The sequence below is a fragment of the Monodelphis domestica genome, chromosome 3, assembly GCF_027887165.1.
Source record: "Monodelphis domestica isolate mMonDom1 chromosome 3, mMonDom1.pri, whole genome shotgun sequence".
NCBI classification, from domain to species: Eukaryota; Metazoa; Chordata; class Mammalia; order Didelphimorphia; family Didelphidae; genus Monodelphis; species Monodelphis domestica.
This window is the reverse complement of record NC_077229.1, coordinates 230,853,762-230,877,051: the sequence shown is the minus strand read 5'-3', so window position 1 is coordinate 230,877,051 and position 23,290 is coordinate 230,853,762. Positions and strand designations below refer to the sequence as shown.

General features: G+C 32.8%; 1 protein-coding gene across 10 annotated transcripts in view; it reads right to left on the bottom strand.

Moving 5' to 3' along the window:
• Positions 1-23,290, bottom strand: part of ZNF516 (zinc finger protein 516) — a 145,920-nt gene that overhangs the window by 111,469 nt on the left and 11,161 nt on the right. For 3 of the 10 annotated variants that reach the window (XM_003340652.4, XM_056823565.1, XM_056823566.1), the window contains exon 2: positions 20,014-20,148. The exons of the other annotated variants lie outside the window; for them this stretch is intronic. The gene's annotated coding sequence lies outside the window, so the exon portion shown is untranslated. The remainder of the gene's footprint in view (positions 1-20,013; positions 20,149-23,290) is intronic. 10 annotated transcript variants of the gene reach the window in all.

Sequence of the window (23,290 nt, the reverse complement as noted above, 5' to 3'; positions counted from 1 at the left end):
CAAACCAAAAAATATTTCAGCTACTGGGATGTCCCTCTGTCATGTAAGCAGATTCGACTTAAAGGCATGAAACCGCAGAATATCTTTAGCAGGGTGACTGCATGCTAAAAGTAACAGTTCATCTCTTTAAATGCCCATATAATAAAAGAAGCTTGGTGCTTTGTCCACAGAGCTACAGTTTCTCCTACATCTGTTGTAGAAATAAGTGAAACAACATCCATAAGTTTTATAATTAATTGATCTCCGTATTATTAATGTATTCGCTGATGGAACTCCCAGAGGGGAAAATGCAGCTGTCATGCATGGAAAGTACTTATCTTTTAAAGCACTGTATAGAATAATAAAAAGCATTGCAAACTCCAGTGAAAAGTTACACTGTTCAAGCAAGATTTTTCTAGGAAAAAAGCAGAAGCAACAATGAAGCTTCTACATCTGTTTATGGCTAACTTATCTTTTCAAGAAAAAAAAAAAACTCCTTGGGCAGTATGGTTATACTTCTTCCTATATGATTGTGGTCTTAATCAAAAAAATTTTAAGCCACTAATTCTTTATAAGAAAGTATGAGTATTTTTCATTAGTGCTCTTGCTCTCTACCATTAATTTTGTTTTCACATTTTTTTAGTGATGCCAAGAAAAACAAACATATGTCAAGGTCATAATGAAAATAGTTGTTTTTAGCTTTATCTGAAATCCAGATCTGTTGAACAGAAGTCCAATAATTTAAACAGGAAGCTATTCTGATTGAACCAAATTTAACTTTCCTGTTAATGTGTCAATGCAAAAGTTAGGCAAATCAAAGCTCCTCCTCCTGTTTCCATTTGTTTTACATTGAAGGAGGAAATCATTTAGCTCTGGGCTTCATGAGCATTATTTTGAAATGCTCAAAGCTCTAGAGCTACTGTTCTTCAATAAAATATATGGGGCATGTGATGCAAATGCATAAGACTGTTCCTTCCCTGATGCTACAGCAACAGTGAATGTTTTCAGAATAAATAAATGTACCATAAGTACAGCTGTTAGTGAAACAGTATATGATTAACAATTAAGGATAAGCAGTTTCTACAAATTGCATCTGTTCTTCCAGTAGTAACAGTAATGTAAAGAATTGAGCAATAGCAATTATCTAGTAAGACCAATGGATTTATATCTGACTAGACCCAATTCCCTTATTTTTCAGATGAAGAAACTGAGACCCAGAGAGACTAAGTGACCTATGCAAAGTCATACAAGTAAACTGCAAATCCAGAAATGGATTCCAGATTCTCTAACCCCAGTGTTATTTCCACATGACTACACTACCTCAATGAACAATTTGTTGAGCTACCTACTACTATAAAGTATTATGTTAAAGCTGCCATTAGAAGGACATATTATAATCTTGGGCTATTTTTCCAATCATGTTAATGCATTTTTATGTAGCATCTCCATACTTTCACCTGTAAAACATCTTTAAAAGTTGAAACAAGCAGTCTTCACTGTCTAAACAATAATCATACTTTAATTCATATCATGAATGTTCATACAAAAATAGCAATATCTACTTCAGGCTGGTATAACCAGACTGGACCTCTCTCAGAATAATGTATTTAAATGAATAAAGTCAAATACATCAGGCTACAAAGGAAATTAACTACAATGAAATAAATATAAAAATTGTTGCCCATACAAGTCCTTAGATTCCTTGAAAACCATCTACAGGCACTTTGGGTCCTTAGAACCCAGGTCAAGAACTCACATTAGAGGATAACTTGTCTTTCTCATAGTCAATTCAGAAAGATAACTAGCAATAAAACTCAAAAAGCTTCCTGGGAAGATCTAAACAATTCAGATAAGCCAGAACTAAAAAAAACAAACAAACAAACAAAAAAAAACCACCACTATTTGGTGATAGTATAATGCCCATTAAATGTGTTGTATATGATGAAAGAAAGGCCTGAAACAGTTTCCTTTTCTTTTAAGGCTGAATCCTTTAAGTCCTTAGTTCAATATTAGAAAAATTATAATTATAGAATTCCCAGGAGTCATTTCTCACTCTTAGGCCCATCCCCTGACACCCAAAAGGAAAATGTTCCAATGCTTTAGAGGGAGAAGAGGCATTTGAAGGGAGGTAAAGTTACCTGATGAGTAGACAGGAATATTTGACAATCATTATCACTGAAATAGAAAATGAGTTATGGGAGGATGGGAAGTAAGAAAGGAAGCATAAATAGCCAACATTTACAGAGTGCTTTAAGGTTTGCAAAGTGCTTTTTATATATCTATCAATTTTGATATATAACTAGAGAAAAAGATATATGTACTTTAGTTTTATCCTCACTATAACCTATGAGGCAGGACATTATTATCCCCATTTTATGGATAAGGAAATTAAGATACAGAGAAATTAAATGACATCAACTGAAACTACAACTGATTAGATAAGGAATAGGTGAAGACAAGGAAGGGAGGATAAGTAAAGGACAGGGCTAAAGGGAGGAATGAAGAAAAAACACAAAATTTTATTTCACATAAATGATATCTAAAATCTAGGTTAATCAAAAGTCATACTTTAATGAGTAAATTGAGCTCAGATTACAAAAATAAGAGACCTTCTAATCAGGCTACTGAGTCATTGCCTTCATCTAAAAATCTAAATTGCATATAAACAACCCACAATACTTAGGGGAAGGGAGTGGGGGGGAAAGGTTTTTTCATGGTCATAGCTTTATACTTTCTCTTCAAGTATTTCAGCAGAATATTGGAGATAGTCGGGACATAAGAAAGAAAGGGAAAATATGTAATATCCCTGTTGCTTAGTCCAATATGAGCCGCCTAGCAATGCACGTGCCTGGGTTACCCACTCTGAAATATTTAGTCTTTCAACCAAGCTATTGACACTTTAAAAAGTCAGTACTGTATATGATACCCACATACTGGTTAACACCTCCAATGTTACTTTCTAATGAAATTACTTGACCCAGTGAAAAAGAGTTTAAAATTAGGTGAAGTGGGAATTGATCATCAGAGACAATGCATGGATATATTTATGTATAACTAAGTAGAAAAAGGAAGATAAGATTATTAGTTGAGGAAGTAATGATTCTTTAGTTGAAGAAAATAAAAATAGGGGAAGAAAACATTTTTTAATCCATTTTTTTCATTTCCCTCCAGCAAAGGTAACTAATCTATAGAAGACAAAAAACATGATCTTCTACATTTTCTAGGGGTATATAGAGAAAAATTCCCAGTTATAATTGTCACAAAATAAAATTAAATAAGATAGAATTTCAAATTTATATTTGTGCATACTTTTCTTCTTTTTAGGCTTATTAAAAACCAGGTGGTTTCCGAGTCTTATGGGTATCCATAAAATAAAACCTCCAAGTAGATCAGGTAGACAAGAGTACATATTTAGGCACCTCTGAACTCCATTTGTAAATTCCATATATTGCAGAAAAACAGAAAGTGTACATCAGGGCCACCTATGCAACAAGATTTGGCAAGTTCTTTAAATTTCATCCTGCCTTTATAGTTCCCCCATCCAAACATAAAAACCTAAGAAGAAAAAACTCTCTAAATTAGATAAATAGGGTCAATATCTCCATGAGGTCATGAGTAAAATACACTTATTTTAACTGGAAGTCAAAGAAAAACCCTGGGCATCTTTCTAGTATTTTCCCAGTAACTTGAATTCCTTAATCAAAGCAAACAAATTATCCTCTTGAAAAACTATGGATCTAAAGAGGGGGTGGGGAGGAGCAAGTTGGGGCAGTAAAAAGAATTTAGGATTTGGAAAAGAGGGAGAGATTTCTTAGTCTCATTTTGTATTGGCCTCTGTGACATGAGATGGGAATACAAATGTAGGCAGAAAGAAATAATAATATTTAATAATAATATGCCCTAATAACTGCCCTTTTAAGAAGCTTACATTCTAATGGAGAAAGATAACACACAGAGAGCTAAAAAGAGAGAATCTTTACCAAGTTGGCAAAAACTGGAAAAGTAGTCTGGAGAGTGAGGAGCTGAGTAAAGTTAAAAGTAAACATGGAGGAGGAAGCTGGGTGGATCCTTGGATAGTCACATCTAGGGATGGGAGGAACTGGATTCAAATTTAACCTCACACATTTCCAGCTGTATGACCCTCAGGAAGTCACTCAAACTTCATTGTCTAACCTTTATGCTCTTCTGCCTTGGAACCAATACACAGTATTGATTCTAAGACAGAAAGCAAGGGCTTAAAAAAAAAATCTAAATAAGACTGGTGTGATTACTTCCTCAAAAGAAGGTTCTAGGAAGGAACTCACCAATCAGAGAAGGTTATATAGGTGGAGGTGTTAGCAGTGTGAAAAGATACTGGGATGGAAGTAGACAAATAGTCCAGAGAGTCATGGGCTGAATCATACTGGAAAAATAAGTATATTAATGTTACTATCAGACATTTATATAATGTTTCGAAGTCTAAAAAGCACTTTATATTCACATTCTCCTTTGAGCCCTATATATACTCTGAGGTGTACTTTTATATTTTACAAGTGTGGAAAGTGAAGCTCATAGAGATTGAGTGAATTACCCAGAATCAAGTAGTTAGTATCAGAAGCAAACTTTGAACCCAAGACTTTCCCATTCCAAGTCTGGCATTCTATACACTAACCAAATTATATGCATTTTATCTTTCTGGTCTGTAAAATCTGAATAATATTTTTGTACTAGAGAGCCTTGATCTTTTAATCATGTATAATTATAGATACCTATTAGGAATAGACTTCAGGAGGTTTTGAAAGATATCTGGTAAAGATACTACAGAACATATCAAGGTATTAAAAATAAATTACATCTATTTCATAATTTTATCTAAACCCTAAATCCCTATCCTTTCAAGCAAGGGGACCCACTATTTGATATCTATGCTACCAATCCTAAATTCTCACACATTTGTTATTGACTGATCTATTCCTCCTCATTTTTCTATTCCTCAAGTGGGTTATTCAACCCTGGATTGGAAGTTATGGAATTCCCTATGAGTTTATTTAGTTCCCATTCAATTCCTGGTGGTACATTTTTATTTACAATATTAATTCTGTTTAGGATAACAAAAGGATGGAAAGATTGAAGCAAAGCCACTACTTTGCTATCCATTTGGCTAAGTAGGACCATTGAATAAAATTCTAAAAGACAATTTGAGAGGTTTACTCTGCTACCTACTGATGAATTTCATGTCATTCATGAGTTGGCAAAGGCAAGTGAAAGGATTATAGACGTGACTTCTTTTATACAGGAAAGGAAAAAGGAAAAAAGGATTGGCCTTTCAGCACAAAAGGCTGGCTGTGTTTAGCAAACTGCTGTTTCTTTTAAAGAATAAGAAAAGAACAAGAAAATGAAATTATATATTTAATGAACAAACAAACACAATGAAACACAGTAATGTTGTTGGGTGAGTCAACAAGTGAATTTCACTGATGTTGATAGTCATTGGGTGTATCTTGTCAAACCTGTTTATTTTATATAGAATGAGGAAACTGAGGACCAATATGAGGTACTTAGTACTATTTAATAAATCCGAGTGTTGCGACCAAGAAAATACATTCTCTAGAAGTTCCATTTTCTTTCCATTAACACGTACTTTTTAATAACCTATTCATCTATTTAAAGTCCAAGAAATATCCACGAGACAAAGAAACAAGAGAAGTTCTGAATTTAGGTAGAAAGTATCTCTACTGGCCATTATACTTCTGAAAGGTGGCCCAGAGCTCAAAAGTAAAGGACAGATGTATATAAGGAGTGAGAAGGAAGAATCAATCCCCTATCACTCTCTTCTGATCTCCATCTCCCATCAAGGGATCTACCTACCCTCAATGAAGTTACTATGAAATTCACAGAACAGGAAAATGTGTCATGATCATTTTAAAAAGAATAAAATCCATAATAGTCCACAATAAAATTTTGTTTCTACTTCCAACTCTCATACTCTTCCCAGAGATGAGGAAAATTCATCATAGCTGATATTAAAAAAGAGACCAGACAATGTCTAAATTCTTCTTCTGTCCAGAAATACAATTAAATAACTATTTAAAGAAGTGATGACTTAAAATATTTTTTGGAAATATTAATTCTATTGGGTTTTGTTTGATATAATATACCTGATCATCTGGCTCACTTGTAGTTTTACTTCATATACATTTACATGTCAATCAACAATGGAATGGATCTGTGCTCTCTAGGCTTTAGTTTTATTATCTGTATGTGTAACTATAAAACTACGTACACAGAAAATAGTAGTCATTATTGATAAAGGTCTCTGGGTGCTGAGATGATCACATAGTTCAAATACACAACTGAACTTTCTTCTAAAATGATTAAATGTTGGGGTGACTAACTTGGCTTAGTTTTACTACTGGCTTCCAAATAGTTCTTACAATCAATAAATTTTTGTTGGTGAAGATGACAGTGCCAGGTCAGTTTATGGGGAATATTCAACAGGCAGTGGCCTCTGGGCTCTAGGTCAAATTCTTTACCAAGAGGAAGAATGAGAAAGAACACTGGTCTGGGTTCCAGATATGAGTTTGGTTTATGATCTGAGGCAGTCATCTCCTAAGCTCTCTTCTGAAAGTATTTTACAATAGAATTTCCTTCCTCTGAAGTCATTTTTATTTTTTCATATATAACTAATCTCTTATTTTCTCTCAAAATAAAAGGCTATTTATGTTCTCATCTTTTAAAAAATCAGATTTCTTTTAAGACGGCATAAAGTAAATAAATCATTCAGCCAATTACTCTCTCAATTTTTGAAACTTTGGATCATTTCAACAGCTTTTTGTTTTTGACACAACAGAGTAACTGGGTCACTGGGTCCAATCTAAAGACACAAAAACATTAAAAGCCATTCAAAATTAACTGAAATGTCAATAGACTTTGAAAGAAGTCTACCAGTCATGCAAATGTGAAGCAAGCTGACCTAGTGATAAGTACAATAAACAAAACAAAGAGGTCCATTAGAGAGTTCTGAGATACTTAAACCTGGGGAATCTGGTTTTAGTGAATCAGACAGAAATTCAGAACTAGATTGTACTTCCCCTAGGGTTTGGGTCTCCCACTTATCAGAAGTTAGAGCAATCAATCCCAATGAATTTGAATGCCCCCTAAATGTTTGTGCATTTAAACAAGCCTACTTTCACTTCATGAGGAACAAAAGTCACTTTTAGTTACTTAATACAAAATAGACTCTAATAACAGACATGAAAGTTGATTGTCTTTTATAGTAGAAAATAATATCAATAAAAGTCATGAGTTTGTTTTAAACTGACTTTTCATGGAATTAACGAGTTTTAATGATTCTGTACTTCTCAACAAGCAAAAGGATGTAAACCATAAAAAAATACTACTCTGAGTGTGTCATTCATTATCTGATATTTATATTTAAAAGACATATTTAAAGCTCTTTTATTAACAGCTTAAGATGAAGTCATAAGATTCCCATATGTGTAGCTGTATTACCTGAATATAAATAACTGATACCTCAAAAATAGTATATTAAAGTTCCCAGCATTGAAAAAAATCTTTTATCCTTCTCCCAGCTCCATTAGTAAATCATGCAACGTGGTGACGTCAGCAGTCCAAAATTACAATTCAAACATTATTATTAAAGATTTACTGTTCTATTTTTCACATTACTGAGTAAAAGTTACACCAGTTACATTCTTTATATATAGATACCTCTTTGAAAATATCTTTTGGTAAAGGTCGTGAAAGTATGTTCTATATTAAGCGTACTCAACCAAAAAGAAGTAGTAATATTTTCCATTGCATACTGACTTGATTCTATGAAACCAGTACTTTCAATTAATGGGAAGAAAAAAAGTAAAGAAATAGGTTAATTAGACACCATTTAAATTATTAGGTAATACAGTGACTTTTAGTCACCTGATAACTACTTTAGGTTTCTTTCATTTCATGTTGAGACTACATAAAAGCATAGTATTTGAATAGCTTAACACATCATCAGCTTGACTTAGACAAAAATTATTTCTCTCAATTAACACACCTTTAATTATATTTTTAGAGGTTCTTAATTAAAAGAACGATTTCTACAATTCTACGGCTATCAAAATTTATAAGATATTTTTAAAGTATCATAAAACAAAAAAGTATACAAGATTCAATTTGACAAATGGCTTCAAATAAATAATTAATTAAATTATATTTTGATCGAAAATAGCATCTAAAGTATTAACTGGAGATTCATTCTTCCAAGCTGTAATCAGAAGGCTATCATTGCCACATAAAAATTAATATCTTGAATGAAAATTAGAAATATGTGAAGATAAGAACTTTAAGTAAGTATGCTCTACTATACTATGCTCTGCTATGCTCTACTATACTATACTATACTTTAGATTATGTGTCATAGTCCATTGAAAGTAAATAACATATCACTTTACCTGGTCAATCTGAACTTTCCCAAGTTTATTAAGCAAATCTTTTTAGCTATACATTTTCAGACTGCCAATGGCCATAATTAATAGCGGCTACCACAAGACTCCTCTCCTCAGGGAAACTGCACTTGTGGAGCTAAAAGTAAAAGGGTCCTCAATATCTTTTATTTTGTTCAACAATCTTCAACAAGACATGTAAGCCTTATTAGCATATATATTCCAGCACAAGTTCACCAAAGCCTCTGAGCAAGCCTTTATAGCTATACATTCCCACCAAAATCTGACATGGACATCACTATAACCTAGAGAAGAATTTCTTTGCATTGGAGGCTTTAAAAGATTTCAGAGCAGGAATATTTATGATTTACACGGTAATGTAAGTCTTTGGTCTAATGATGTCTTATATGAAACCAACTTTGGAAAGTAAAGTACCATATTTGTCTATCAGAAACTCAATGTATTTCTTATCCCTCTGGTACTATGCAGTCTTTTGGTCATGAACTCATTGTATTTGATTTTCATTCTTGATGTTTTGTAACATCCTTTAGCCAACATTCTGATAACCAACATTCTTAACTAATAGTTTGACCTATTATACAGGAGATCTTTTGAAAACAAAAGTTACATTACATTAATTAGAGGCTAAATCACAAAAAATCTAATTTTTAGAACCTGATTCCTTGAAGTGTGTTGGGGGTGGGGGGTTGAGGTTAAGGGGCTAACAAAATTTTATGAATCATATTAAAAAAAATAAACTTACCTTTTTACAGGGCTCCACCTGCTGGTTCCCATATTGAGCCTCCACTACCTAACCCCTTCCAAAATTGAAGTTTTTTTCAAAAATTTGGCCTGTGTTCATATGATACCTTATTCATACAGCCTGTCCCCAAACTTTTTACAGTGGGCCAGTTCACTGTCCCTCAGACCTCTGGAGGGCTAGACTATTAAAAAAAAAATTATGAATGAATCTGTATACTGCTGTCTGAGGTAGAGGAAGCTGCAGCGCTGGCTGTGATGGGTCTGTCACACCTTTCACAGGCCCATCACTGCCACCACTATGCCAGGCAGTAGTATACACAGTGCGGAATCCCCTCCTCCAGATCCCTGCTCACCATGCTGACGTCTTCCATTGTGCAGCCACATAATCCTTTGTGAGGCACCTTGTTCTCATTCAGTTACTCTCAGAACAAGGTGCCATGCAAAGGATTATGTCACTGGAAGTAGTACTGTGCGTAAGCGATGCTGCGCTTTGGAGTGCTGCCACATACAGTACTCCAGAAACACAGGATGCTCACTGACCACCAATGAAAGGGGTGCCCCTTCCGGAAGTATGGTGGGGGCCAGATAAATGGCCTCAGGGGCCACATGTGGCCCGTGGCCTATAGTTTGGGGACCCCTGGTCTATTAGATTGGTGAAATCCACAACACTGAGAGTGCAAATAAAATGAAAGATGTTCAAAGACACCATCAGAATTACCATTTTACCAGGAAAAATACAGTATAGCTGAGTACTACTATTATTGAGGAATCACAGGCAATGGCATGGTAGCATGAACATGGAGAGATGGGCACTGGATTGAAAGTAAAGAAATCTATCATCTACATGAAAATTATAAATCTATGGCTACCCTTTTCTCAATTAAGCAAACTATAAAAATCTCAGGGGTAGGAATGAAGTTTATGGACTTATAAGCAGAAGAATTTCCAGGCAGACACAGCACTGGAAGTTTACTAATTAATCAACAGTCTTACGAGACCTAAAAAGCCAGCGTTACTTCTTTGAAGGCAAACAGGAAATATATCACTCTTGGATCTTAAGAAAGCTTAGAAATAATAATAGTTGAACTACTGTGCAAATAAGTTCAAGGACAGCAAAGGCAAATATTTGAATTTGAAATTCATCACTGGTTATGAAAGTGAAATGATGGGTATTCAGAATATATTACTAATATTCAGAGGTAAGCATTATGGAAAGCCACTACTACACACTCTCCCACGAAATTATCTGTTGTCACTAGTCAAAGCCAGATAACATTGGGCTGGAAGAACCAGAGTTATGACTCATAAGTACTTTCATCTATTCGTTAAATATGTGTTGAATTGTTATTATGTGAATAACACTGTGCTAGATGGAAAGTCTCAAGGACAAAAGCATTTTATTTATGCACACTTCATTATTCAGCCCCATAGGAAGACTCATCTTCCCCAAGTTCAATTTTGGCCTCAGAAACTTATTAGCTGTGTTTCTTCACCCTGTTTGCCTCAGTTTTCTCATCTGTAAAATGAGCTAGAGAAGGAAATGGCAAACTATTCCTATAGCTTTGCCAAAATGGTGTCATAAAGAGTAAGACATAATTGAAAACAATTGAATGAACAACTAACTTTCATGATGAGACTTCTTATGGTCTGGGGTTACCAACAAAATTACACTAATTTCAGCTGTGACATTTTGCACATCTAGATACAGGTTTGTAGCTTATTATAATTAAAAGCGTAAATAACACACATTGGTAGATATATGTAAGCATGAAGTAGGCACTGGAAAAATGTTTATTGATTGACTAAACATGCATAATGTATAATTTGAGGAATTGTTTGATAAAAAATATATTTGTCTAGGCATCCCATTTAAATTGTAAATTACTCAAAGAAAGAGAATGACCTTCATTACAGAAAAGCTTTTTTTAAAGATGATAATGATGATTCAAAGAACAAATTTAATTTAAGTAGAACAAGAGAGCTACTCAGTAATTAAATGTAAGTATGGCTAAGTAAATGCTGTTCAAAAATTAAGTAGTATTTATTGACAGTAATTTTTTTACCTTTTTTGGAGTGATAATAAAACGTAGTATTACATAAAATTTTACAAATGCTTCCCCTTCAAATCAAAGATAATATTCCTTACTTCATATTTTCTGAACACTTCAAAAAAAATATTTATATGTGTGTATGTATCCTCCTATCTATTAATTTATTTCAGGTTCAGACCTGTGATTCCATAGGTATAGATAACTTTCTGTATCCACCAATGTAATTCAGCAACTCCTTTAAAATGTGCAGTCTTAGAGAGTTATAGGGATTTTAATTTAAGATTAAACAACTTGTTTATGGCCACACAACCAGTTACGGTCCAAAAAAACCACTTGAATCCAGGTCTCCACATCTGGCCCTCTGTATCTATTATGCTATCACTAAGCCCCATATCTAGACATCAGAGAATATTTTTCTCTAATTTCGGACAAAATACGTTGGTTTGAAAAAAAGTATAGAATTTCAATTGATACTGATTATTTTAGTTCAATGATTAAGATATATAAGTTGATAATAATTCCTGGCCTAAAAAATTATAATTCAAAATCAAGAGATTTGAGGAAAAAGAGACTATATTTGTTCTCAGCAACTATAATTTATCTAAGAATAGGCCATATTCCAAATCCAGGCTCCTACTTTCAAGATCTTAAAATATTAGGTAAGTGAAATATCAAAAGGAAAAAAAAAGACTTCTCAGAATGATTAAATTAAGACCTATACTCTTGTGTCTGTTTTCCACTAACCTCGAGAACCAGGGCCATGGTTTGTCTAAGAAAAAGGATGTTTTAATCAGAAAGCTTTAATTTATTATGATACAGAAGTGCCATCTGACCAACAGATCCTAAGGCAATTGAATAAACATAAATTACAAATGACTTTGGAAGAAATAACCTAAGCTCTTAAGCCTCTTCAGATGTACATCCAATAGGGGGTTGACTGAGTATGGTTTTAAATCATTTTTAAGCTAACAATTCACATATGAAATCTAACACTTTGGGAAATCATGTGGATTTGGGAAACTCAGGAGAATTTTGGGTTCATAAACTAATGAAAAGATTAAGCTGAAAACAAGTTTGGTATCTTATGTACACTAGATATATTCATGAATGTCAAAGTGTAGTATGTACATATGTATTATTATGTGCATGTAGGTATAGAAAGTTTTGTTAAAGCCACTAAAATGTGAAGACAAATTGTTATTTTTCTGAGCAAATTATAAAAAATTTTACTCTTATTTATTTCACTTGAATTTCTAAGTCTATTACCACTAGACATCATCTTATTAAAGCAATATTAAGGGGAATGGGAAAGGAACAAACGTTTTTACTGCACCACTTGCTTTTTATAAATATTAACTCATTTAATCCTCAAAGGCTATTATTATCCTCATTGTAAAGTTGAGAAAATTGAGGCAAACAGTATATTAAGTGACTTGCCTAGAATCACAAAGCTAGCAAGTGACTGAAACCAGAGCTGAACTTCAGTTCTTTCTAATTCTAGGGCCTAATGCTCTATCTACTATAATAAAAGCACCATTTTTTTAAAAAGCTCATTAGTCATTAATATTTTAAGAAAGTAAATTGAATACATAAACAGTATAACAAATCTGATTAACATCATATTCTAAACATAAATGAAGAGACAATATTTTACAGATAACTTACATCCTCAAATTTCCAACTTGTCTAGATACAGTATATAATAAAGCAATAATAAACAAGGCCATATAAAAATTAAGGCACATGGGTCATATCTACATTGCTAGGACAAAGGTACAAGGAAGTTGGGAGTAGAGGGAGAAAAGGAGAAAGGAAATTTTATTCTATTTCCCCTGAAAACGGTATAAAGTACTTTTGTAGAATTTACTCCAGTCTTTCTCTTTCTCTTCACATATCTCTCTCCCCAAAAGAAACAAGTTATTCAATTTGGAATTAGAAATGTGAGTAAACAAACATAAATGTATTATGTTGAAACAATTTTTCTAATTGCGATAACAGCTTTGAGCTTTTGAAAAATCAATGCAATAGATGAATCAAGTGAAAAGCTTCAAATTGTATAATTTATGAATTATTTGATGGTAAAGTACAGTATGACAATTTTTGTTACTACTGCACCAAAGTAAATAAAATACAAAATCAATTTAAATGACCAAATCATAATTTTTTTTTTAAAAAACTGCAAATCCTGAAGTAATTTTCTATTAGACTTTTACACATCATTTACAAAAGTGGTATGACTATTCTGAGATTTTTTTCTTTCATATTAGTGCTGAATATACCTGTTACATTTTCATAATTAAAGAAAATACAGTATATCCATGACAAGATGCCATTCTTTAGTTCACAGTAAAATATGCACACCTTCAAAAGGTCATAATCTTGAAGGGAGTTTTGATTTAATTTGATTGGTTTTCCTGCTTTGTCAATGTAAAACTTCCATAGTTGAAAGGATCTGTGATTTCAGAACTGTGGTCTATCCCTTTACCCCTTCCTTGGAGACAGACCTCGGGTCTATCACAGGGAGATTGATTACTGTGGGCCAAAAAAAAAAAATTCACCATCTGGTGCCCAAACTCCTACTGATGATCATCTTCACACTCAACTAAGCAGAACTTCAAATGAAAGATACACATTCTATCTCAGGACCTTAATTTGAAGTCTTTCCAGCTTTGTGGGACCTGTCACATTATATTCTATTGGAAAAGTCTTCCAGAATTCACTATCACCTCCAAGTCATGATAAGGCACTGAAGTAAACTTGAGTGAACTTTCTTTCTTTAAAATAAACTACCTGTCTTAAAAAAATATTTTTGTCCTTTATTTCAACAGACATTACTGGGTAGCTTTTCATAAGTTCCTTTTTTGGCATTAAGAATAACTTCCCTGAATAAGGCTTGTCCATCCTTAAAGAATAGAGTCTCCTGTGAAGGAACTAGAGGCACAGTCATTTATTATTACTATATGTAAAACAATGAGTCCCTAAAAATATATTTTAAAATTTTTTATAATATATTGCTTTCCTCCTAGGAAAATGCAAATTTTGAACACTTAAATAAATGCAACAGTTTAAAATTGCTGCCTTCTGGTTTTTAAAAGTATCTCTGAAATCTACAAATTTCCTTTTGATTCTTTCCATTCCCCCCCCAAAAAGTATGCTACTGGCAAAATCACTAATGAATAAAAAGGAAGCACATAAAATTACAGTGGTCCATGTCTCATTAGTAAAAGCATTTCAAATGCAAGCTACCTATAAAATAGAAAATCTTTTCTGAAATAATCACTTAAAAATCTGCTTATTGTTGAGTTCTAGATAATCAAAGTTCACTCCCAGTAAAATTTCTTCATTTATAAATTTTAAATATATAAACATGCCATGTGAGTCAGAAACTGGATAAATGTACTGTGCATACAATGTTTACGAATTTGAGGTAATACAACTAACCTAAAATGTATTTTCTGAAAAACAAAGAAATTATAAAAACTTCCAAAATAAGAATACAATTATCATATAGAGAGTTAATGTTTTAATTTTGGACATAAAATTCTCACTTATATATCTAAAAAGCATAAATTGCTTCTATATAGAAACCAGAAAGAACCCAAGCCTTTTCAAAACTAAAGAGAAAAATAGAATAATTCATAGTCATTTCAAATTGCAAAATCACTAAGAGGCATCTTGTTTACTCTGAACTCTAGATTTCACAAAAAGTTATCAGTCAAATTATCATCATTAGTTTGAGGAAGATTTGTGTGTTTATGATTATGTCCTCATATCCCTTGTGGTGTTTATGGTTATGACCTCATATCCCTTTTGGTAAGGCAGCAAATTGTTATTCAGAAATTAAGAAAGTATACATACAGACAAGGACAGAGGATAACAAGATGAAAGCTCACATTCCACTTGTAGAATAACACAAGACAGAGTTGGGATTTTTTCCTGCCCTAATAAATCTAAACTACTCTGTATCTTCTCATTGAAACAAAATGAGTTGAAAATACAGTCTATCTGCAAACCATTTCCTTTCCCTTGCCAGATTAATCTGAGTCTAGTCAAAACTAATTCATATCTCATAGAGTTCCACTAGGTCACTAGTGAAAAGATGCTTCAAAGAAAAGTCCAAAAAGCAGTTCCTTGATGCCCAATGTCTGAAATTCATTCAGGTGAATCTTATTAAAGTTACACTAAAATAAAAATTGGAATTTATTACTTTAATAACTTAGTGAATCCATGATCACAACAATGTGACTCCTTCTCCCAGCAAAGGAAATGGAAAACTATCCATGATATTTCATCCTCTGATTCTTGACCTTGGTTTCCCAAAAATCCACAGTAGTCTATATCCAGTACATTAAAGGCTTTCCTTTAGTTCTTTTAACACTCATGAATTATCAATGCAGTTGTTCTCTCTCTTGCTACAGACCATGAACATATTCTTCTCTAGTCATACAGAGAATCATAGAATTTGAAGACAAAAGAAAAGTTAGAAAGATCATTAGCCCGATCCCATCATTTTGCTTTTAAGGAAACTAAGGCTAGAAATATTAAGAGACTGGCCAAAGGTCAAATTTGAAGTTGCTAATGCTTCTGAATCCTTGGAAGTTATATCCTTGCCAACAAATCATTTCTCTACTTCCTAATAAACTAAATTCACAAATAAACCCTTTTCCTGATCTACTGACAACCTCTGAACCTAATGTTAATGGACATGTGGCCTTGATGAGACTTCTTCCTACTCACTATTTCCCTAACATTCCCCATCTTTGAGTTAAGAAACAATTCGTATGTCCCTTCCAGTTGATACACTCACATATATCCCTTTTTGTTCTATCCATTAAATTTTTAATTTATTACCTGAAGGATATGTGTAGTTCTCAGCCATCTGAAATGCAGAGATGATAGGTCACATAATTGGTCAAACCTTTCTGGGCACAAGTTGCCAGCCTTACTCACTCCATTAGGTTCTCTCTAATAATTTGTTACTTATTAAGCCACAAAATGCAAAAGCTGTAAGGGACCTTAAAAGCCATCTAGTCTGATCCATACCTGAACAAGAACATAACATGGCCTACAGCACAGCCAGCAAGTGGTCATTCATCTTTACAGGAATATCTCAAATGAAGGAAACCTACTGATCTCAAAGGCAGCCCATTCTGTTTTGGGGCAATTCAAATGTTGGGAAATTTTTTATCATGGTTAAATTTGTCTTTTTGCAATTTCCACATAGTGTTGCCCTTTGGGAATATCCATAAGAAGTATAATCCTTCTTGTATGTCACCACATGCCTCTTAAATCCTCTCTTCTCCAAACTCTCACATCCTCAGAACCTTTAAGCAATACTCATATAACATCATCTCAAACCTCTTCATCAGTCTGCTTTACTTAGGCTATTATCATCTCCAGTTTATTATTTTTACTTTGCTATGTTTACTTTACTATATTTATTATCATTATCTTTCTTCAAATTTAGTGCCCAGAACTAAACAAAATACTTCAGATACTGTCCAACAAAGGTAGAACATCGGTGAACTATAACAGGACGTGATGCATCTTCTAATACAATCTAAGAAAGCATTAGCATTTCAGGTTACCATATTACCTCAAATTGAGCTTTCAGCCAATTCAAAGCCCAAGATGATTTTTTCATCTTTCATCAATCTGTTGTCTAACCATGCCTTCTCTATCTTATTCTTAAAACTATGTTTTATCCCAAGTAAGAATTTACATTAATTCTCAACAAATGTCATATTTCATTCAGCCCAACATTTAGTTTGTTAAAATCTTTCTGAATCCTCACTATGTCATCCAACATATTAACTAACCTTTCAGACTTGTGTTACCTACACACTTGATGGTAACATCATTTATTTCTTTTTCCAAATCACTGATAAAAATGTCAAAGAGCATAGGACAAAGGACAAATCTCTAAAGTTCTCCACTGCAGACTCCCTTCCAAGATGAATATCATCAGCCCTCTATCCTCACAGATTTCTAAAATAGTTTTATAGAAATCATAATTGTAAAATACCAAGATACATATAATAAAGGCAGAAATAATAATTTTTATCAAAGTGAAAAAGGAAGGTGACTCCTTCACAACAATGCCCAAATGCTCTTTATTAAATATCCTACATACTCACAAGCTACTTAAATCTTTCAAATTTTAGTACTAATCTAAAAGTAAAACAATGACCCTTTAACCAAGTATTTATTTGGTAAACTTACTATAGTTAGATCATTAAGCAAATTTAACTCAATAATACACCACTAATAACGTTCTTCCAATAAAAGTTAATGTTTAAACAACCCTGTAAGGAAGAGGCCCCTTCAGGAATAAATGCATACATAGGTTTATAGGGGAAACAAATTATGTTAAAATACAGTTACAAAAATATTTTAAAATTAAGTTTATGTATTCTGATTAAGAAACATTGTTATAGGCAGAAAAAGCATCAGACAGCACTTTTAAAAATGCCACCAAAAATAAACTGGCAATAAAATGAACTCAACATTCTTGTCTATTCTATTGACAAAAACCATTACTCATCAAGCTAGTTCAACATGGTAGTAATTACATCTTAAAGAATTACAATATACTGTATTCTAAGAAATTCGCAAAAATTTTCTCACACATGGGAACACAAAATAAAGTCCATAAATTACTTCAATGATTAAAAGAAGTCTTGTAATGCTTTATTAATTCTGGCCAAAATGTGTTTTCATTCTGGCCAGAATGTATTTTGTCATAAGAATGTATGGGATGATGATCAATCAATCAATCAGCTAGCATTTATTAAGCATTTCCTTTACGCCAGGAATTGTGCTAGGCAACTGAGAAACAAAAACAATAATGATACTATCTCTGACTTTAAGTAGCTGATGAGGAAAGGGACATGGATAAAAAGAAAAACAGGAAGAAGAGGAGAATAAATTTCCAAAAATATCTGGAATATGAATTCTCACAGAAAAGTAGTAACTATGACCTATTGGAAAGAGCTATCTCCCTGGGAATGACGAGACCTAACTTCAAAGTATGGCTGTGTATATTACTACTGTATGAATTTAGGCAAGATCCCAAATCTTCTGAACCTCAGTTTCTTAATCTATACAAGTCATATAATAATAATAATAATAATAATAATTGGGCTATCATCCAAAATAGGTTTAAATGGGACAATAGATATACAAATGTCAGCTACACTTGGCAAAAAAAAGAAAATGTAAAAAGATATATATTGTTTAATGAAAACAAAAATATGAAGAAAAATAAATTTAAACAATATTACAAGTAAAAATCTACTTTATTGCCAAAATATTCTTCCTCAACTGTTCTGTTCTTTTATGAGAAAATCTAGTTTGGGCTAAAGTTCTATAATGGACATTTGTTAAAGTAAATTCCCCAACCACTCATGCTATGTAGAAATGACTAAACAAACAAAGAATTATCCAGGTGCTCTTTAAAAATCCTCATAAACTTATTATATGCATAATAATCTGGAAGAAATAAGACTCATAACACAGAAACATAATGTCAGAGTTAGAAGCGGCCTTGAAAACCAACTCTGCCAACCTCTTTGTTTTAGGAAAAAAGAATCTCAGGTCTGGAGATATTAAACAACTTGTCCTGTTTTTATTAGCCACAGAAGGTAGCATGGTTTAATGGAGAAAGCATTGGGCTTGTAGATAGAAGACCTATATTAAGACTCCATCTCTGCTACTCACCAGCTTTAGACTCTGGATAAGTTATCTAATTTATCTAAGCCTCAAGTTCTTTATCTATAAAATTAGAACAATTTATAGCTCAAGGCAAGTATTGTTTTGGGGAAAGTGTTTTTTAACCTTTAAAACACTACATAGTAATTACTATAATAATATCATAGCAGGCACCGGAAATCCAGTATCCCCATCTTTTGTTCTTTCCATAATGTCACACACCTCCATGACATAGTGGAATAGCACTGACTTTGAAGTTGGAAGAACCTGGGTTCATATTTTGCCTCTGATTCTTAGTTTCTTGATCTTGGGCAAATCAATTAATCTTCCTGGTCAGTAACCTGGTATGGTCAATGAGATTCCTTTTATAACTCTAAATGTGTAACTATGTGACTTTTGACCCTTAGCCATGCTGTTTGTTGATTCTGCCAACTTTAACAAATGCTAGAAAGAAATCAAAGAAACACAAGTATTATGGTTCTTGTCTTAGGCACTTGGCTTCCCTGTTCTTCAATTCTTATCTAAAATAACATCATAGTTATAACAAATAAGATGAATAAAATGTCACTTTTTTTGGAGGCAAAGGGCACAGAGAAGGAAAAATACAGCTACAGAACTCAGAGAGCAATTATCATATCTTTCACTCCACTTTCATAACTAAAGAGTAACAATGATTGCAAAACTTGGATAATACACTAAATTGCCTGGTCACTCGTTTGTTCTGTTTTTTTCTTAATTGTTTTTTGTTTGTTTTCTTTTTACCTCTAAGCTTTTTTGTTTCTATTATTATTGAAGTTATCTTTTAAAGAGGGTGAGTAGCAACTTTAGAGCAGATTTTCTTTATTCCATACTTCTTTAAAAATTTAGCAACAGATTCCACAAGTATTTATTGTTGAATACACATATACTTATATATTTATATATTAGAATATAAATTATCATATATATGAGTAGGGTGATTGATATATATATGTGTGAATGTCTATGTGTATGTATATCTATATATGTATATATATATATGTGTATATATATATATATATGTATATTCTACTCAGTCACAGAAAGTGATATTCATATATTATTACCATTTTGTTCACCAAGAAGACAATCTGTTCTGGGAGCCGTTTGTGGTTTCTGGATCTGGAAGTTACTTGGAATTTAGTGACTGGTCCTTTTTGACACCGTATTTGCCTGGAATCGATTTTTCCATTCTGCTACCTCTAAAGGATGTGAAAATACAATGAGTAGGGTCTTCATAGGATACACTGCTTTGTCAGTTATCTCTGAGTAGCCAAGTAAAAGTCTAACTCAGCCTTTCTCGTCTTTTCTTTTTAATCTTCAAAGAAGCTAGGTCTGTCATAAAAGGAAAGGCATCTGAAAGTTGACACAGCCTCAATTCTCTGGTTATTGGCCAAATATTCACCTCATGCTGTGGCTCCAAATTAGTAAATAATCCTAACGGGCTCTGATCCTACAAAATGTCTTTTGGAAAGTACCCCACATTATTGAATATATTTGTTAGCATGATTTAATAGGAAGAATACTGGACAGATAAGAAGACGACTAAGATTCTGGTCCCAGCTTTACCCCTAACTGAGTGACCTTGGAACAGTTACTTATCTCCTCCTCTCCTCAGTTACATCATCTACAAAATAAAGGAACTCGAATAACCTAATTACTTCTAGTTCTTTAAGATAATTTTTTGTTTTAGTTCTTATAAATTATATGACTTCTTTCAAAAATAAAGATAAAAAGAAAATTAGAACATTTACAAAAATATCTAAAGAGATGTGAAAAGACTATTGTGGCTTTCCCAGTGATTATAAACACTCTACTGTAAGAATAAGGAAGTTGTATGTGGAAGCTACTTTAACACCTTAATGCCAAAAATAAAAGTAACTAGTTAACTATTATCTTTAGTGAAATAAATGGCACTCTTCTGATTCCACTCAATTTAATATAGCAAATATTTATTAAATGCTTACTCTATACAAGGCCTTTTAATAGCTACTGGCAATACAAAGACAAAAACCAACCCAGCCCTTGCTTTTAAGGAATTTATAGTCTATTTGAGAGAGACAATATAAGTAAAATTTTTTAAAGTATTTATAAAAGTCATTTCATGGGAAGGGAAAAATATATTTAACTTGAGTAGAGTTAGGACACTGGAAAAAGCATTACAAAAAAAGGTGGCCCTTGAATTGTTCTTAGAAGGAAGTTAGGGATTCTGTGAGGCAGAGCTGAGAAAGAATGGCCTTCTAGACTTTGGGGATCCATTTATAAAAAGCCATGGAAGCAGAAGACAGGATATCATGTACAGAGAAGACCAAGCAGGCCAGTTTGACTGGAATGGTGAGTGCCTGAGAAGCAATAATAAGAAATAAGACTGGAAAGGTAGGTGGGAGCCAGATTGTGAAAGGTTTTAAATGCCAACCTGAAGCTTTTATATTTTCTCCTAGAGGCAATTGTTCAAGAGAATTAATGTAGTTTCCAAAACTGGCTAATGCATCCTCATGGAATATTTGTACACTTGGGGAATCTGATTTTTGAAGACAAAATACACATTTGTGCAAGAGATAGAAACTTTTAGAGCTAAAAATGGACAAATGAAAAAGCAAAACAAGAAATTAATAATTTAATGTGCAGGTATAGGCATATCAAATTCCAAACTTAAAACTTTGAAACCGTGTTTCTCTGGTCAAGTAACTAAAGCTGCTTCATTTTTGTTTAGATTTAAACAATATCAAGCACACTTCCAAAAAAATAAACATATAGCAACCTATAATCCCTAATCAAATTAAGAAATAGTTGATAAGAAAAATTCCTAGAAAACCATTAATAAGGTCTTACCTCTTTATTCACCAGGGTAATTTACTCAGATCATTTTTAAACCCTCCACTAATGTATTAATCATATAAATTTGAGGTAGCATTTTCCCCAAGTTTATATTGTCTAGTACCAAGGGGTTAAGGGCTTCATCAAAAACTAACTATATGCTAGCTATTTTAAGTTAATATTTAAAAGCCATTAACTTTCTCTCTTTGAAACTTTTTTTAAATAAGTAGTCATTCTTGAAATAAAGTTGTACACAAGGGAAACCATTTAACACCTGGTGTGCCCTGATTATAATGACATTAGCTCCAAGTATTACTTGTTATTACTCAAAAAAAGAAAATTATTTCATCATTATGACTTTGGCATGCTATGGGCATAGATAGCTTTGCTATGATCAGTCTGTGTTGGATGAGAATACAATTACCAACATAAATGATATTTTCTCAAACTGGAATAAAAACATTCTCTTGGTGTCAGTGTTAATGTCAATATAAATTATGCATTACCAAAGGCAGTATTCATTTACATTGCTCAGATTCGATGAGAAATATTTGATCTAAGACCACCATTTTGCTCATAAAGATTACTTGTCTCATAGAAAATAAGTCCAATCTGTTTCCTTTCCTCCTTAAAATGGGAAAAATAATGCCAGTAATAACAATAATTACTCATACAAGTCTATGTGTTATTGTTTACAAAGATGAATCTTAGTGTTACAGTCTCCATCATACTAAGGAAGAAGCAAAGGTTCAGAGATGGTAAGAGTTTACTCAAAGTCATATACATCTAGGGGCCAGAGCCAAAACACAAATTAATTACTTCTAACTCTAATAACAGTGCTCCTTCTAGCATGCCATACTGAAGAGATACAAAATCTTATATGAATACTATATTAGTGTCTACAAAACACCAAATGTGAAGATGACTAAATCACCATAAAGAATAGGGAAAATAAGAAAGGGAGGAAAGATTAAATGTGGCTTTTACAAGTTTATCAATGTTAACAAATCCCCTTTATGTTACCCATTTTATCAAATAGCAGTTTCTCTCAACAAAGTATAATGAAATTTAATTAAATAAAAATTAATGTTTTATCTTATTTTTCTTCAGATTCAAATTCAGAAAAATATGCCACCACAGAAATACATGACAAAAACATGATGAGACCTCTCACACATTCAAGGATTTATACCCAAAAAAATGTAGATTGCGGTGTGTGGGGAAGCCTGCCTTAAGAACAGCTGACATTTGTACAGACCTTTAAAGTTTGCAAAGCATTTGATTTACATGTTTTCTTTAGCACCATCCTGTGAGACTGCTCTTATGAGTTTGATTAATTCCATTTTACAGATGAGGAAACTAGGAATCAGAAAATTGAGCCTTACAACCAATAAAGACTCAAAATCAAGTCTCTCCTGACTCTATGTCCTGTTTGAAGTAAATTTTTTTAATTCTTACAGTCCAGAATCCTTTCCATTGAATCATGCTATCTTTTACTATAATTTGTATTAAGAAATGGAATCCACT